This window comes from Callithrix jacchus, chromosome 14, assembly GCF_049354715.1.
Source record: "Callithrix jacchus isolate 240 chromosome 14, calJac240_pri, whole genome shotgun sequence".
Taxonomy (NCBI): domain Eukaryota; kingdom Metazoa; phylum Chordata; class Mammalia; order Primates; family Cebidae; genus Callithrix; species Callithrix jacchus.
In genome coordinates this window covers 40,868,583-40,886,046 of record NC_133515.1, presented here as the reverse complement: position 1 = coordinate 40,886,046, position 17,464 = coordinate 40,868,583, and the positions used below count along the sequence as shown (strand labels likewise).

Genomic DNA, 17,464 nt, shown 5'->3' with positions numbered 1-17,464 from the left:
TGATGTTTTTCTGGCTGTTCCCATGACCTAGAAATCAACTTTAGGTAGATGATCCTGGTAATTATTAAACTCACCTTGTTTTTTTCCTTTTTTACAGAGATATCATTTCTATGTTGCCTGGTATCCAATGTCTAAAAATGGTTGTTTCATATATTTTTGCCAATATTCTACTTGTTTATAAAATGGGAAATCATGTCTGTTCCTTGTTAGGCTGTCATAGCTGAAAGTCTGGTAATTTTTTTCAACAATAAATACTGATTATTCGACTGCATTTTATGCTCCCTGAGGAAAGACATCTGAACATCTTTCTATCTCTAGCACACAGAAGAGATTAAATATTTGTTAATGATGCTCTTTGATTAGAAATGACACTAATATTTTTCTGTGATGAAAGCTTTTATTTCATATTTTATCATACTCTGAATTTAAAAAAGTTTTTTATAGATAGTTACAATTTGCTTTCCACGATCACGTCCTAGAATTTTAGAAACCATCACTGTGAAAAAATTCCATGCTATGGCAAGAAAGTACTAACATTTAATTTGCTTGGAATCAATATTCTTCTTCTCGCTTTAGCATTCAACCATGTCTGCTCTTCTGATCATGGCTATTCAGTTTGTAGGATTATTTAGAACCTCTTTCCCTGCCTTCTTCCCTTTTTTCCCTGCTTGTATTTTCTTTACTTTATTTCTGATTGTGTCTCTGTTAAGGAGCCTGCATGAGAATAGGGGAGAGAGTGACCACACATGCAAATGAAACTTAGGAATTTGCCTTTTGATTCAGTTTTAATAATGTTTGGAGATTGTGAAGAGTATATCAAAATCTAATTTTGGATTTCTGTGATTTTTTTTCTTTTGGTGTCTGCTATACAGGTGTTAGTTAGCTATCATTCTTTAACCTGTCATGGATATTGAAATAGACTAGACATTTGATTATTACTGATTTGTTATAGCTGAAATGTGACTATGCTAGGGGAGGGACAATGGGGAAATAGGGTAACATTCTTTGTTGCCAGGAATCACTGGGTTTTGTACTAATTAGCCTTGAAAAATGTGGAGCTATTTGACAGACCAGATGTTTTCAGCATGAGCCATGTGTCTCATCAGTGAATGTGCCTTGTGTCTGCAGGCAACATTGTTGAATTTTCCTCATTCTATAAACAATGCTCCAAAATATAACTAAACCCCAAAGTGTGTTTATCTTTTTTGGCTTAATTTCTGGCTTTCCATCCATTCTAAAGTTTCTCTCTAGGGGAATTGCTTTTTATTGCACATAGCTCTTCATACCTAACTGTAGTATAAACACCATTCTGTTTATACTAAACCATGTGAATTGTATTGTTTTTGAGCCTATAAAATTTTAATTAGAGCAATGATTTCAGATTTAACTATATTTGTACTTTTATTTCTAAATTCAGGGGAAGAAACCTTTCTTCCTTCCGTGCTTCCTTGAGCAAAGACCTTGATTTTTGGAACACATAAAGGAAAACTTTAAAAAAAAATCCATAAAACAAAAACAAGTAAAACCAGTTTCTAGTCTTTAGCATTTGTGGTACTAAATTCATTGAAGCAAGAAGACCTTAAGTGTCTGCTGTGAAAATCATTCTTAAAGTCCAAAATAGAGATATAATAGAGATTCTTTTGTTTATAAGGATGGAACTGAATTTTTCTTTTTTTTTTTTATGAGCCACCACACCGGGAGCAATGAATAACTTTCATTCATAATCTACTAGTAACCAGTGTTTGGCTCTCCTTTATACTGTGAATCTTTTCTCCATTATGCTTCTGACTAAAATATTTCTTTCCTTTTTTTTTTTTTTCCTTATTTTATTTATTTATTTATTTTCCTAAGAAGAAAGAGAAAGAAAAGAGGGAAAAAGAGGAAAAAAAGAAGGAAAAAGAGGAAAAAAGAAATATTACTTCATTCCTAAAATGGGTATCAATAATGGCTGATCAATATTTTGTGTGTTTAAAGTGGATAATGTATATTTTGTGTGTTTAAAATGGAGAGCTCTATTGAGTTTATTTGTTCTGGATCTGAGTTCAAGTCCTGGATATCGTTATCAATTTTCTGTCTTGTTGAATCTAAATCTCATTATGGGTCTTATGTATCTGGGTGTTAAGATCTCTTATTATTACATTAATCCTTTTACCCTTGTATTCTTGTAGCTTTGAAATCTATTTTATTAATTGTGAGAATTGCAACTCCTGCTTTTTATTTATTTATTTTTGCTCTCCATTTAATTGGTAAGTTTTTTTCCAACCCTTTATTTTGAGTCTTTGTATATCTTTAGATATATCGTTAGATTTTGTCTGTATCTTTTGATTGGGGGATTTAGTCGCTTGAAATTTAGGGTTACTGCCATTTGATATTAACTGGCTATTTTATCCTTTCGTTGATTTAAATTCTTCTTTATGTTAATGCTCTTTACTTTTTGGTGTATTTTTAGAAAGGCTCATACTGGTTGTTCCTTTCTATGTATAATGCTTCTTTTAGAAGTTCTTGTAAAGCAGGCCTGGTGGTAATAAAATCTCTGAGTACTTGCTTGTTCCTAAAAGATTTTATTTTTCCTTCAATTGTAAAGCTTAAATTGGCAGGATATGAAATTCTGGGCTGAAAGTTCTGTTCTTTAAGTATATTGAATATTGGCCTCCACTCTCTTCTAGCTTGTAGGGTTTCCGCTGAGAGATCTGCTGTAAGCCTAATAGGCTTCCCTTTATGGGTAACCTGATCTTTCCCTCTGGCTGTTCTTAATATTTTCTCCTTCATTTCGATCTTGGTGAATCTAACGATTATGTGCCTTGGGGCTGATCTTCTTGAGGAATATCTTTGTGGTGTTCTCTGTATTGCCTGGGGTTGAATAGTGTCCTGCTTTGCTAAATTAGGAAAATTTTCCTGGATAATATCCTGAAGAATATTTTCCAGCTTGAATTCATTCTCTCCATCACATTCAGGTACACCAATCAAACGTATATTAGGTCTTTTCACATAGTTTCATATTTCTTGAAGATTTTGCTCATTCCTTTTTATCCTTTTTTCTCTATTCTTGTCTTGTTTTATTTCATTAAATTGGTCTTCGACCTCTCATATCCTTTCTTCTGCTTGATCCATTCGGCTATTTAAGCTTGTACATATTTCACTAAGTTCTCTTGTTGTATTTTTCAACTCCATAAGTTCATTTGTATTCCTCTCTATATTGTCTATTCTTTTCATCATTTCATCTAACCTTTTTTCCAAGTTCTTAGTTTCTTTACATTGGGTTAGAACAAGTTCCTTTAACTCCCAGAAGTTTCTTATCATCCACCTTTTAAAGCCTACTTCAGATAATGGAACACAGTCTTTTTCCATCAGGACTTGTTCTGCTGCTGATGAGTCCTTTTCCATCAGGGCTTGTTCCATTGCTGATGGGTTCTGATTTTGGGTATACTCGGCTTTCTTAGGCTGTTTTTTTCCCTTCATTGTAGATGAACTGCCTTTCTAATTAGGTTTCTGAGTCGATGTCCGATTTATTGATTCCCAGTGCTGGGATCCAAGCAACCCACTGTGGTGGTCTAAATAGCAGCGATAAAACTGATGGTGCTCTTCTGCCCGGGAATCTCTGGTCTGGCTTCCCTCTTGAGTCCGCAACAAGCGGCTCTGACTTCCCTGAGCTCCAAACTCTGGTCAGTAGGGGAAGCAGTCCCGTTTGCTCTGCATGAAGAGCTGCTGCGCTGAGGCGCCAGCAAAACTGCTGCGGTGGCCACAAGAGTCGCGCTGGTGACCCGTGGGGCTCCTCCACTGGGAATCGGCTGATCCGTGAGTGATGAAAATTCGTCTAAAAGTGTGGCGTTGTCTTGTTCTCTGAGCTTTCACTGGGAGCTACAATCCCGAGCTGTTAGTGATCGGCCATCTTGGATCGGTCTCCCTGAATTTTTCTTATACCAAATATATCATGGGAAATGTGGAAATTAGGAAATTATAAGTATGAAGGAGAAATTTATCACTCATAATATTGCCATCCAAAGGAAAAATATCATGGCTAACATTTTTGTATTTATTTTTCTCTGTATGCGTGTGTGTGTGTGTGTTTTCAGTGATCTATAGCTCATACATGCATACGTGTTCATAATTTATGTGTAAATATTTATAATTTTGAAGAATATTATTATTATACTTGTGAAATATGTATATTTTTTCAATTGGAGCACCATTCCTGGAGGTACTGCAATGTCAGGCTGATGCATGGAGTGCATTAAATAAGTTCTCATTCTATCTCCTTGCTCCAAAAATCCATTTAATAAATATTGCCCTCTGATAAGAGGATGTATGAGCTATTAAACTGGTAAGATATATTAGATATTAAATTTGATCTTAGCCAAAAGGCCTAGAGGCAATAAGATCTATTTTTGGAATGATTTTCATTCAACAATATTGTAAACATTCTGCTATTTTATTTACCTTTTACTACTTCTTATTAGAGGTTTAGGTTAGTTTTTTTATTTGCTAATACAAATAACTCTGTAATTCAAGAGGCTTATAATATTGCTGTGCATCTTTTTTAAAAAAATTTATTTATTTTACTTCAGGTGCATACTATATCTGGCATTTCTCCCCATGTTATCCCTCCCCTCCCTTCCCTCCCTCCTCACCCTCCCCACCCTCCGCTGTCTCTCCCCTACCCCCTCCAACTGCCCCCAGTGTGTGATGCTCCTCTCCCTGAGTCCACGTGTTCTTGTTGTTCAACACACACCTATGAGTGAGAACATATGGTGTTTGGCTTTCTGTTCTTGTGTCAGTTTGCTGAGAATGATGGTTTCCAGATTCATCCAAGACCCTACAAAGGACACGAACTCATCATTTTTTGATGGCTGCATAGTATTCCATGGTGCATATGTACCACATTTTCTTTGTCCAGTCTATCATTGATGGGCATTTGGGTTGGTTCCAGGTCTTTGCTATTATTCAAAGGGCTGCAATGAACACGCATGTGCATGTGTCTTTATAGTAGAATGATTTATAATACTTTGGGTATATACCCAGAAATGGGATTGCTGGGTCAAATGGAATTTCTATTTCTAGATCCTTGAGAAATCGCCACACTGTCTTCCACAATGGTTGAACTAATTTACACTCCCACCAACTGTGTAAGCGTGTTCATATTTCTCCACATCCTCTCTAGCATCTGTTCTCTCCAGATTTTTTAATGATCACCATTCTAACTGGCATGAGATGATATCTCAGTGTGGTTTTGATTTGCATTTCTCTGATGACCAGTGATGATGAGCATTTTTTCATATGTTTGTTGGCCTCAGATCTGTCTTCTTCTGAAAAGTGCCTCTTCATATCCTTCACCCACTATTGAATGGGTTTTTTTTTTTTTTTCTTGTATATCTGTTTAGTTCTTGTAGATTCTGGATATAGCCCTTTGTCAAATAGGTAGACTGCAAAAATTTTTTCCCATTATGTTGGTTGCCAATTCACTCTGATGATGGTTTCTTTTGCTGTACAGAAGCTCCGGAGTTTAATAAGATCCCATTTTTTCTATCTTGGCTTTTATTATTATTGCTTTTGGTGTTTTAGTCATGAAGTCCTTGTCTATGCCTATGTCCTGGATGATTTTGCCTACATTTTCTTCTAGTGTTTTTATGGTGTTAGTTTTATGTTTAAATCTTTGATCTATCTGGAGTTAATTTTAGTGTCAGGTGACAGGTAGGGGTTCAGTTTCTGCTTTCTGCACATTTCTAGCCAGTTTTCTCAACACCATTTATTAAACATGGAGTCCTTTCCCCATTGCTTGTTTTTGGTGGGTTTGTCAAAGATCAGATGGTTGTAGATGTGTGGTGTTTCTTCTGGGGTCTCTGTTCTGTTCCGTTGGTCTATGTCTTTGATTTGGTACCAGTACCATGCTGTTTTGATTACCGTAGCCTTGTATTATAGTTTGAAGTCCAGCAGTGTGATGCCTCCGGCTTTGTTCTTTTTGCTTAGGATTGTCTTGGCTATGTGGGGTCTTTTGTGATTCCATATGAAGTTTAAAGTGGTTTTTTCCAGTTCTGTAAAGAAGGTCATTGGTAGCTTGATGGGGGCAGCATTGAATCTATAGATTACTTTGGACACTATGGCCATTTTCACAATATTGATTCTTCCTAACCATGAGTATGGAATGTTTCTCCATCTGTTTGTGTCCTTTCTTATTTTGTTGAGCAGTGGTTTGTAGTTCTCCTTGAAGAGGTCCTTTGCATCATTTGTTAGTTGTATTCCTAGGTATTTTATTCTCTTTGTAGCAATTGTGAATGGGAATTTGCTCTTGATTTGGCTCTCTATTTGTCTGTTATTGGTGTATAGGAATGCTTGTGATTTCTGCACATTGATTTTGTATCCTGAGACTTTGCTGAAGTTGCTTATCAGTTTGAGAAGAGTTTAGGCTGTATCATGATTCTAGATACACAATCATGTCATCTGCAAATAGAGACAGTTTGACTTCCTCCTTTCCTAATTGAATACCTTTATTTCTTTCTCTTGCCTGGTTGCTCTGGCTAGAACTTCCAATACTATGTTGAATAGGAGTGGTGATTGAGGGCATCCTTGTGTAGTGCCTCATTTCAAAGGGAATTCTTTCAGCTTTTGCCCATTCAGTATGATACTGGCTGTAGGTTTGTCATATATAGCTTTTATCATTTTATGATATGTTCCATCAATATGTAGTTTATTGAGAGTTTTTAGTATGAAGGGCTGTTGAATTTTATTGAAGGCCTCTCTGCATCAGTTGAGATAATCATGTAGTTTTTATCTTTGGTTCCGTTTATGTGATGGATTACATTTATGGATTTGCATATGTTGAACCAGCCTTGCATCCCCGGGATGAAGCCTACTTGGTTGTGATGGATAAGCTTCTTGATGTGCTGTTGCAAGCTGTTTGCCAGTATTTTATTGAAGATTTTTTTTTTGTCAATACTCATCATGGATATTGGCCTGAAGTTTTCTTTTTTAGTTGAGTTTCTGCCTGGTTTTGGCATAGGATGATGGCATAGGATGTTCTCATAAAATGAGTTAGGGAGGATTCCCACCTTTTGTATTGTTTGACACAGTTTCAGAAGGAATGGAACCATTTGGCTGTGAACCTATCTGGACCTGGACTTTTTTTGGTTGGTAGAGCTTTTGATTGCTGCCTCTACTTCAGCCCTTGTTATTGGTCTATTTAGGGTTTCAGCTTCCTCCTGGTTTAGTCTTGGTAGAGTACAAGTGTCTAGGAATTTATCTATTTCTTCCTGGTTTACTGGTTTATGTGAGTAAAGCTGTTTGTAGTAATCTCTGATGGTAGTTTGTATTTCTGTGGGATCAGTGGTGATATTCCCTGTATTGTTTTTTATTGCATCTAATTGATTCTTCTCCCATTTATTTTTTCTTTTTTTTATTTTTATTTTTTATTGCATTTTAGGTTTTGGGGTACATGTGCAGAGCATGCAATACAGTTGCATAGGTACACACATGGCAGTGTGTTTTGTTTGCTCTCTCCCCTTCACCCACATTTGGCATTTCTCCCCAGGCTATCCCTCTCCCTCCCACTGGCCCTCCCCTTTTCCCCCCAATAGACCCCAGTGTTTAGTACTCCCCTCTCTGTGTCCATGTGTTCTCATTTTTCATCACCCACCTATGAGTGAGAATATGCGGTGTTCCATTTTCTGTTCTTGTGTCAGTTTGCTGAGAATGATGTTCTCCAGATTCATCCATGTCCCTACAAACGAAACGAACTCATCATTTCTGATTGCTGCATAGTATTCCATGGTGTATATGTGCCAAATTTTCCCAATCCAGTCTATCATCAACAGGCATTTGGGTTGATTCCAGGTCTTTGCTATTGTAAACAGTGCTGCAATGAACATTCGTGTGCATGTGTCCTTATAGTAGAATGATTTATAGTCCTTTGGATATATACCCAGTAATGGGATTGCTGGGTCAAATGGAATTTCTATTTCTAAGGCCTTGAGGAATCGCCACACTGTCTTCCACAATGGTTGAACTGATTTACACTCCCACCAACAGTGTAAAAGTGTTCCTTTTTCTCCACATCCTCTCCAGCATCTGTTGTCTCCAGATTTTTTAATGATCGCCATTCTAACTGGCTTGAGGTGGTATCTCAATGTGGTTTTGATTTGCATCTCTCTGATGACCAGTGACGATGAGCATATTTTCATATGATTGTTGGCCTCATATATGTCTTCTTTCGTAAAGTGTCTGTTCATATCCTTTGCCCACTTTTGAATGGGCTTGTTGGTTTTTTTCCTGTAAATCGGTTTGAGTTCTTTGTAAATTCTGGATATCAGCTCTTTGTCAGATGGGTAAACTGCAAAAATTGTTTCCCATTCTGTTGGTTGCCGATTCACTCTAGAGACTGTTTCTTTTGCCGTGCAGAAGCTGTGGAGTTTCATTAGGTCCCATTTGTCTATTTTGGCTTTTGTTGCCAATGCTTTTGGTGTTTTGGTCGTGAAGTCCTTGCCTACTCCTGTGTCCTGGATGGTTTTGCCTAGATTTCCTTCTAGGGTTTTTATGGTGCCAAGTCTTATGTTTAAGTCTTTAATCCATCTGGAGTTAATTTTGGTGTAAGGTGTCAGGAAGGGGTCTAGTTTCTGCTTTCTGCACATGGCTAGCCAATTTTCCCAGCACCATTTGTTGAACAGGGAATCCTTTCCCCATTGCTTATTTTTGTCAGGTTTATCAAAGATTGTATGGTTGTAGATATGTTGTGTTGCCTCTGATGCCTCTGTTTTGTTCCATTGGTCTATATCTCTGTTTTGGTACCAGTACCATGCTGTTTTGATTACTGTAGCCTTGTAGTATAGTTTGAAATCTGGTAGTGTGATGCCCCCTGCTGTGTTCTTTTTGCTTAGAATTGACTTGGCTATGTGGGCTCTCTTTTGGTTACATATGAAGTTCATGGTGTTTTTTTCCAGTTCTGTGAAGAAAGTCAATGGTAGCTTGATGGGTATAGCATTGATTCTGTAAATTACTTTGGGCAGTATAGCCATTTTTATGGTATTAATTCTTCCTAACCATGAACATGGAATGTTTCTCCATCTGTTTGTGTCCTCTCTTATTTCGTTGAGCAGTGGTTTGTAGTTTTCCTTGAAGAGGTCCCTTACGTTCCTTGTGAGTTGTATTCCTAGGTATTTTATTCTTTTTGTAGCAATTGTGAATGGCAGTTCGTTCTTGATTTCGCTCTCTTTAAGTCTGTTATTGGTGTAGAGGAAGGCTTGTGATTTTTGCACATTGATTTTATATCCTGAGACTTTGCTGAAGTTGCTTATCAGTTTCAGGAGTTTTTGGGCTGAGGCAATGGGGTCTTCTAGGTATACTATCATGTCGTCTGCAAATAGAGAAAATTTGGCTTCCACCTTTCCTATTTGAATACCCTTTATTTCTTTTTCTTGCCTGATTATTGTGGCTAGAACTTCCAGTACTATATTGAATAGGAGTGGTGAGAGAGGGCATCCTTGTCTAGTGCCGGATTTCAAAGGGAATGCTTCCAGTTTTTGCCCATTCAGTATGATATTGGCTGTTGGTTTGTCATAAAGAGCTTTTATTGCTTTGAGATACATTCCATGATATCGAGTTTATTGAGGGTTTTTAGCATAAAGGGCTGTTGAATTTTGTCAAAGGCCTTCTCTGCATTAATTGAGATAATCATGTAGTTTTTGTTTTTGGTTCTGTTTATGTGGTGAATTACGTTTATAGACTTGCGTATGTTGAACCAGCCTTGCATCCCCGGGATGAATCCTACTTGATCATGATGAATAAGTTTTTTGATTTGCTGTTGCAATCGGCTTGCCAGTATTTTATTGAAGATTTTTGCCTCTATGTTCATCATGGATATTGGCCGGAAGTTTTCTTTTCTTGTTGGGTCTCTGCCGAGTTTTGGTATCAGGATGATGTTGGTCTCATAGAATGATTTGGGAAGGATTCCTTCTTTTTGGATTATTTGGAATAGTTTCAGAAGAAATGGTACCAGCTCCTCTTTGTGTGTCTGGTAGAATTCGGCTGTGAACCCATCTGGACCTGGGCTTTTTTTGTGTGGTAGGCTCTTAATTGCTGCCTCGACTTCTGCCCTTGTTATTGGTCTATTCATAGTTTCAGCTTCCTCCTGGTTTAGGCTTGGGAGGACACAGGAGTCCAGGAATTTATCCATTTCTTCCAGGTTTACTAGTTTATGTGCATAGAGTTGTTTGTAATATTCTCTGATGATGGTTTGAATTTCTGTGGAATCTGTGGTGATTTCCCCTTTATCATTTTTTATTGCATCTATTTGGTTGTTCTCTCTTTTCTTTTTAATCAATCTGGCTAGTGGTCTGTCTATTTTGTTGATCTTTTCAAAAAACCAGCTCTTGGATTTATTGATTTTTTGGAGGGTTTTTCGTGTCTCAATCTCCTTCAGTTCAGCTCCGATCTTAGTTATTTCTTGTCTTCTGGGTTTTGAGTTTTTTTGATCTTGCTCCTCTAGCTCTTTCAATTTTGATGATAGGGTTTCAATTTTGGATCTCTCCATTCTTCTCATATGGGCACTTATTGCTATATACTTTCCTCTAGAGACTGCTTTAAATGTGTCCCAGAGATTCTGGCATGTTGTGTCTTTGTACTCATTGGTTTCGAAGAACTTCTTTATTTCTGCCTTCATTTCGTTGTTTATCCAGTCAACATTCAAGAGCCAGTTGTTCAGTTTCCATGAAGCTGTGCGGTTCTGGGTTGGTTTCTGAATTCTGAGTTCTAACTTGCTTGCACTATGGTCTGAGAGGCTGTTTGTTATGATTTCAGTTGTTTTGCATTTGTTGAGCAGTGCTTTACTTCCAATTATGTGGTCAATTTTAGAGTAGGTGTGATGTGGTGTTGAGAAGAATGTGTATTCTGTGGATTTGGGGTGCAGAGTTCTGTAAATGTCTATCAGGTTTGCTTGCTCCAGGTCTGAGTTCAAGCCCTGGATATCCTTGTTAATTTTCTGTCTGGTTGATCTGTCTAATATTGACAGTGGAGTGTTAAAGTCTCCCACTATTATTGTGTGGGAGTCTAAGTCTCTTTGTAAGTCATTAAGAACTTGCCTTATGTATCTGGTTGCTCCCGTATTGGGTCCATATATGTTTAGGATCGTTAGCTCTTCTTGTTGTATCGATCCTTTTACCATTATGTAATGGCCTTCTTTGTCTCTTTTGATCTTTGTTGCTTTAAAGTCTATTTTATCAGAGATGAGAATTGCAACTCCTGCTTTCTTTTGCTTTCCATTTGCTTGGTAAATCTTCCTCCATCCCTTTATTTTGAGCCTTTGTGTATCCTTGCATGTGAGATGGGTTTCCTGGATACAGCACACTGATGGGTTTTGGATTTTTATCCAGTTTGCCAGTCTGTGTCTTTTGATTGGTGCATTTAGTCCATTTACATTTAGGGTTAATATTGTTATGTGTGAATTTGATACTGCCATTTTGATGCTAGCTGGCTGTTTTGCCCATTAGTTGTTGTAGATTCTTCATTATGTTGATGCTCTTTAGCGTTTAGTGTGATTTTGGAATGGCTGGTACTGGTTATTCCTTTCTATGTGTAGTGCCTCTTTCAGGAGCTCTTGTTACGCAGGCCTGGTGGTGACAAAATCTCTGAGTACTTGCTTGTTCGCAAAGGATTTTATTTTTCCTTCACTTTTGAAGCTCAGTTTGGCTGGTATGAAATTCTGGGTTGAAAACTCTTTTCTTTAAGGATGTTGAATATTGGTCCCCACTCTCTTCTGGCTTGTAGAGTTTCTGCTGAGAGATCTGCTGTGAGTCTGATGGACTTCCCTTTGTGGGTGACCCGACCTTTCTCTCTGGCTGCCCTTAGTATTTTCTCCTTTATTTCAACCTTGTTGAATCTGACGATTATGTGCCTTGGGGTTGCTCTTCTTGCAGAATATCTTTGTGGTGTTCTCTGAATTTCCTGTAATTGAGTGTTGGCCTGTCTTGCTAGGTGGAAGAAATTTTCCTGGATAATGTCCTGAAGAGTATTTTCCAGCTTGGATTCATTCTCTTCATCACATTCTGGTACGCCTATCAAACCTAGGTTAGGTCTCTTCACATAGTCCCATATTTCTTGGAGACTTTGTTCATTCCTTTTTGCGCTTTTTTCTCTGATCTTGGTTTCTCGTTTTATTTCATTCAGTTGGTCTTTGACTTCAGATATTCTTTCTTCTGCTTGGTCAGTTCGGCTATTGAAACTTGTGCATGCTTCGTGAAGTTCTCGTATTGTGTTTTTCAGCTCCTTTAATTCATTCATATTCCTCTTTAAGTTATCCATTCTTGTGATCATTTCCTCGAATCTCTTTTCATATCTTTTTTCAAGGTTCTTAGTTTCTTTTCAATGATTTAAAACATGTTGTTTTAGCTCACAAAAGTTTCTCATTATCCACCTTCTGAAGTCTAATTCCATCATTTCTTCACAGTCATTCTCCGTCCAGCTTTGTTCCCTTGCTGGTGAGGAGTTTTGGTCCTTTGTAGGAGGTGAGGTGTTCTGGTTTCGGGTGTTTTCCTTCTGTTTGCGCTGGTTTCTTCCCATCTTTGTGGATTTATCCACCTGTCATCTGTGTAGTTGCTGACTTTTCGATTGGGTCTCTGAATGGACACCCAGATTGTTGATGATGAAGTATTTCTGTTACTTGGTTTTCCTTCTACCAGTCTAGCCCCTTCTCTGTCCGACTGCTGAGGTCCACTCCAGGCCCTACTTGTCTGGGGTGCACCTATAGCAGCTGCGGAACAGTGAGGGGTGCTACCAGTTTCTTTTTCTGCTATCTTTGTCCTAGAATGATGTCTGCCAAATGTCAGTCTTTTGGATATAGAGGGGTCAGGGAGCTGCTTGAGGAGACAGTCTGTACTTTATAGGAGCTCAATTGCTGAGCTGTGAGCTCTGTTATTCATTCAGGGCTGTTAGGCTGCTATGTTTCATTCTGCTGCAACAGAACTCATAAAAAAACCCCTTTTTTTCCAGCTGCTCTTTCTGAAGGGGTTGGGGCTTTATTTTTGAGTGTTTGCTGTGCTGTCCTGCCCAGCTAGGAGGCAGTCTAGTCACTATTTGCCTGCCGAGGCTCCGCCCTGCTGGTGTGAGGTTCGCCCTGTTGCTGCAGGCTCTGCCCTTCTGCTGCGGTCTCCGCCCTGCTGCCATGGGCTACGCCCTGCGGCGGAGTCTCTCTGTTGTAGTGGGTTGCCTCGGCAACGGCAGGCTGTGTCAGCAATGGGCGTGTACCTCAGAAGGGGCTGATTGCCTCGGTAATGGCGGACGCCCCTTCCCCACGGGAGCTGCGCTTTAAGGGAACCTCCTCACCGGGAGCGTTTGGAATTGCTGTTTTGTTTGTCGCACTGCGCTACCCCAAACGCCGTGTCCCTAGGATTTCCTGGGCTGGCTCACTGTCCAAGTCCCGTTCAGTCTCAAGTTCCGCCCTCTCAGGTCTCAGTTTGCCAGTTCAACAGGGCACCCGTAACAGTGCGCTTTTGTATGGAGCGCTGTGGAGCGCCTGTGCGCTCCGGCGTGGGCCGCAGCCGCACTGGCTGCCGGCTACACCAGCCAAAACCTCTGCCTGGCATCCTGCGTCTCTTTTATACCTGGGAATTTCCCCGTTCTGTGGGCACCTAAGATCTGTCTGGAAATGTGTCCCCGACTCACCCTCTCCGCGCATCCAGCGAGAGCTTCAATCCTGGGTTGTTCTCACAGCGCCATCTTGAGTCCTCCCCCATTTCTTTTTTCTTAATCTGGCTAGTGGTCTGTGTATTTTGTTGATTTTTTCAAAAAACCAGCTCCTGGATTTATTGATTTTTTTGAAGTTTTTTTTGTGTCTCCATCTCCTTCAGTTCTGCTCTGATCTTAGTTATTTCTTGTCTTCTGATAGTTTTTTTAGTTTTTTCGACCTTGCTCCTCTAGTTCTTTCAAGTTTGATGATAGGGTGTCAATTTTAGATCTTTCCTGTCTTCTCTGGTGGGCATTTGTTGCTGTAAATTTCCCTCTGAACACTGTTTTAAAAGTGTCCCAGAGGTTCTGGTAAGTTGTGTCTTCATTCTGGTTGGTTTCGAAGAACATCTTTATTTTTGCCTTCATTTCATTGTTTATCCAGATGACACTCAGAAGCAAGTTGTTCAGTTTCCAAGTGGTCATGCAGGTTTGAGTGTGTTTCTTGATCCTGAGTTCTAGTCTGATTGCGCTGTGGTTGATAGACTGTTTGTTAGGATTTCTGTTATTTTGCATTTGCTGAGGAGTGATTTGCTTCCAATGATGTGGTCAATTTTAGAGTAAGTGCAATGTGGTGTTGAGAAAAATGTATATTCCGTGGATTTGGGGAGGAGTGTTCTGTATATGTCTATTAGGTCTGTTTGGTCCAGCTCTGCATTCAAGTCCTGGATATCCTTGTTAATTTTTTATCTCGTTGATCTGTCTAATATTGACAGTGGAGTGTTGAAGTTTCCCAATATTACTGTGTGGGAGTCTAAATCTTGTTTTAGGTCATTAAGAGCTTGCTTTATGTATCTGGGTGCTCCTGTGTTGGGGGAGTATATATTTAGGATAGTTAGCTTTTCCTGTTGGATTGATCCTTTTACCATTAAGTAGTGTCATTCTTTGTCTCTTTTGATCTTTGTTGGTTTGAAGTTCATTTTATTGGAGACCAGGATTGCAACCCCTGCTTTTTTTTTGTTCTCCATTTGCTTGGTAAATCTTCTTCCATCCCTTTATTTTGAGTCTATGTGTGTCTTCGTATGTGAGATGAGTTTCCTGACTACAGCACACCAAAGGGTTCTGACTTTTCATCCAGTTTGCCAGTCTGTGTCTTTTGATTGGGGTGTTTTAGGCCATTTACATTCAATGTTAATATTGTCATGTGTGGATTTGATCCTGCTATTTTGTTACTGGCTGGTTTTCTTTCCCATTAGTTGACTCATTTTCTTCATTGCATTTTTGGTCTTTGCTAGCTGGTTTGCTTTTGCAGTGACTGGTATTTGTTCCTTTCCATGCTTAGTGTTTCTTTAAGGAGCTCTTGTAGGACAGGTCTGGTGGTGACAAAAATCTCTCAATAATTGCTTGTCCATAAAGGATTTTATTTCTCCTTCACTTACTAAGCTTAGTTTGGCTGGATATGAGATTCTGGGTTGAAAGTTCTTTCTTTAAAGATGTTGAATATTGGCCCCCACTCTCTTCTGGCTTGTAGGGTTTCTGCTGAGAGATCTGCTGTGAGTCTGATTGGCTTCCCTCTGTGGGTGACCTGACCTTGCTCTCTGGCTGCTCTCAGCATTTTTTTGTTCATTTGAACCCTGGTGAATCTGATGATTATGTGCCTTGGGATTGCTATTCTTGAGGAATATCGTTTTGGAGTTCTCTGTATTTCTTGAATTTGAAATTTGGACTGCCTTGCTAGGCTTGGGAAGTTCTCTTGGATAATATCCTGGAGCGTGTTTCCAGCTTGGATTCATTCTCCCCATCATATTCAGGTACATCGGTCAAGCATAGATTAGGTCTTTTCACATAATCCTGTATTTCTTGGAGGCTTTGTTCATTTCTTTTCACTCTTTTTTTCTCTTGTCTTGCCTTCTCTTTTTATTTCATTGAGTTGATCTTCAATCTTTGATATCCTTTCTTCTGCTTGATCAATTTGGCTATTAAAACTTGTGTTTACTTTATATAGTTCTTGTGCTGTGTTTTTCAACTCCATCAAGTCATTTTTGTTCTTCTCTAAGCTGATTATTCTAGTTAGCATTTCGTCTAACCTTTTTTCAAGGTTTCTGGTTTCTTTGCATTGAGTTAGAACGTGTTCCTTTAGTTCAGAAAAGTTTGTTATTATCCACTTTCTGAAGCCTGTTTCTGTCAATTCATCACACTCCGTGGTCAAGTTGTGATCCTGTGTTGTTGAGGAGTTGTGATTCCTTGAAGGAGAACAGGTGTTCTGGTCTTTGATGGTTTCATCTTTTTTGCACTGTTTTTTTCCATCTTTGTGGATTTACCTGGCTGTGGTGTCAGGGAGCTGCTTGATGAGGTTGCTTCTCTGCCAGTGGAGGCACTACTGGGTTTCTAGGGACTCCTTCAGGTTACTAGGGAAGCTTCCTGCGTCTTTTTTGTTTATATTGGGAGATAAGGCCCGCCTCTTCCACTGACCCGTAGTGTTGCTGTGTTGTCAAGAATGCCGTCCAGTTGCTATGTAGGCTTCCTGTGTTTTTTGTTAAAACATGTAGCCCAGTCCCACCCCTCTAGTGGTGGGTTGTGCCCTTCCTCCACTGGGCTGGATCATTCAGCGTTCATCTCAGACTGTGGCACTGGCTGCCCAACTCACTAGAGTCAGAGCTTCAGCCCTCTGGGGTTTGTGTGGGAGGATAGGGACCCGCCCAGCCACACCTGACTGTCTCCCCCTTTACAGCTTCCTCTCTCTCTGGTCATGGGTAGAGGCCCGCCCAGCTGCTCCTGCTTACAGCTCCCTCTCTCTTCAGGTGGGGGGAGGGGGCGGTAGCTCAGTCTGCAGGCTCTTATTCAGCTCTGCGCTTGTCCTGGCGCTTGACTAGCAAAGATCCCCTGTTCTTTGTATTGCTCAGGCTTTGGTGGAAGCGCTGTATCTGGACTGGAGCCCCAGAGCGGGCGCCACCGACTTGCCGGTCAGATGCACTTTCTGGGTGAAGCAGCACCCCTCTCCGCCTCAGTCTGCCCTGAGTGGGTTTTGCTCACCGTCAGACTAGACCCATTGAAATGCACCTGGTACCTTGGTTGGAGCTAGGAGATCTCTGGATTTCTGCGTCTCTCTCGCTGGGTGTTGTGCACTGGAGTTGTGTCTAATCGGCCATCTTGGATCATTTATCTTTTTTTTTGAAATGCAATTGCTTAAAATAGTTGTTTTGCTAAAATTATTCATTGAAAACTTATGTCATTAATAAAAACTTGTCAGCCGGCTGTGAATTCCATTTATTGAAACCCCTGATGTAGTACGCATTATGTTTTAAGAAATCTTTGGCAGTTTGATTTGCATTTTTTCACATATCGGTTAAAACTTTTTTTTTTTAATATATATGTTGGCCCTTTTTGGTTCTTTTGTCAATTTTCTTTGTTCATTTTTGTTTTGCAAAAACAACTCAAGTTTATTAATCTTTTTTTTTTTCCTTTCTTTTTTTGAGATGGAGTCTTACTCTGTCACCCAGGCTGGAGTTCAGTGGTGCCATCTCAGCTCATCGCAACCTCTGTCTCCCAGGTTCAAGCAATTCCCCTGCCTCAGCCTCTTGAGTAGCTGGGATTACAGGTGCATGCCACCATATCTGACTAATTTTTGTGTTTTTAGTGGCGAAGGTGTTTCACCATGTTGCCTAGGCTTGTGATCTCAAGTGATCCACTGGCCTTGGCCTCCCAAAGTGCTGGAATTACAGGTGTGTGCCACCATACCCAGCCTATTCATCTTTTATGTACAAATTACAAATAACCTTTACCAGTTTTTCTCTTTATTCTTACTTGTTTTGCACATTTTATT

General features: G+C 39.5%; 1 protein-coding gene and 1 non-coding gene across 6 annotated transcripts in view; one reads left to right on the top strand and one right to left on the bottom strand.

Moving 5' to 3' along the window:
• The window catches only part of EXOC6B (exocyst complex component 6B), a 694,189-nt gene that overhangs the window by 102,063 nt on the left and 574,662 nt on the right, over positions 1 to 17,464 (top strand). The gene's annotated exons all lie outside the window — the stretch shown is intronic.
• LOC118147654 (U2 spliceosomal RNA) lies at positions 4,177 to 4,374 on the bottom strand. The gene has a single exon (XR_004734093.1). It is a non-coding gene; the product is annotated as a U2 spliceosomal RNA (small nuclear RNA).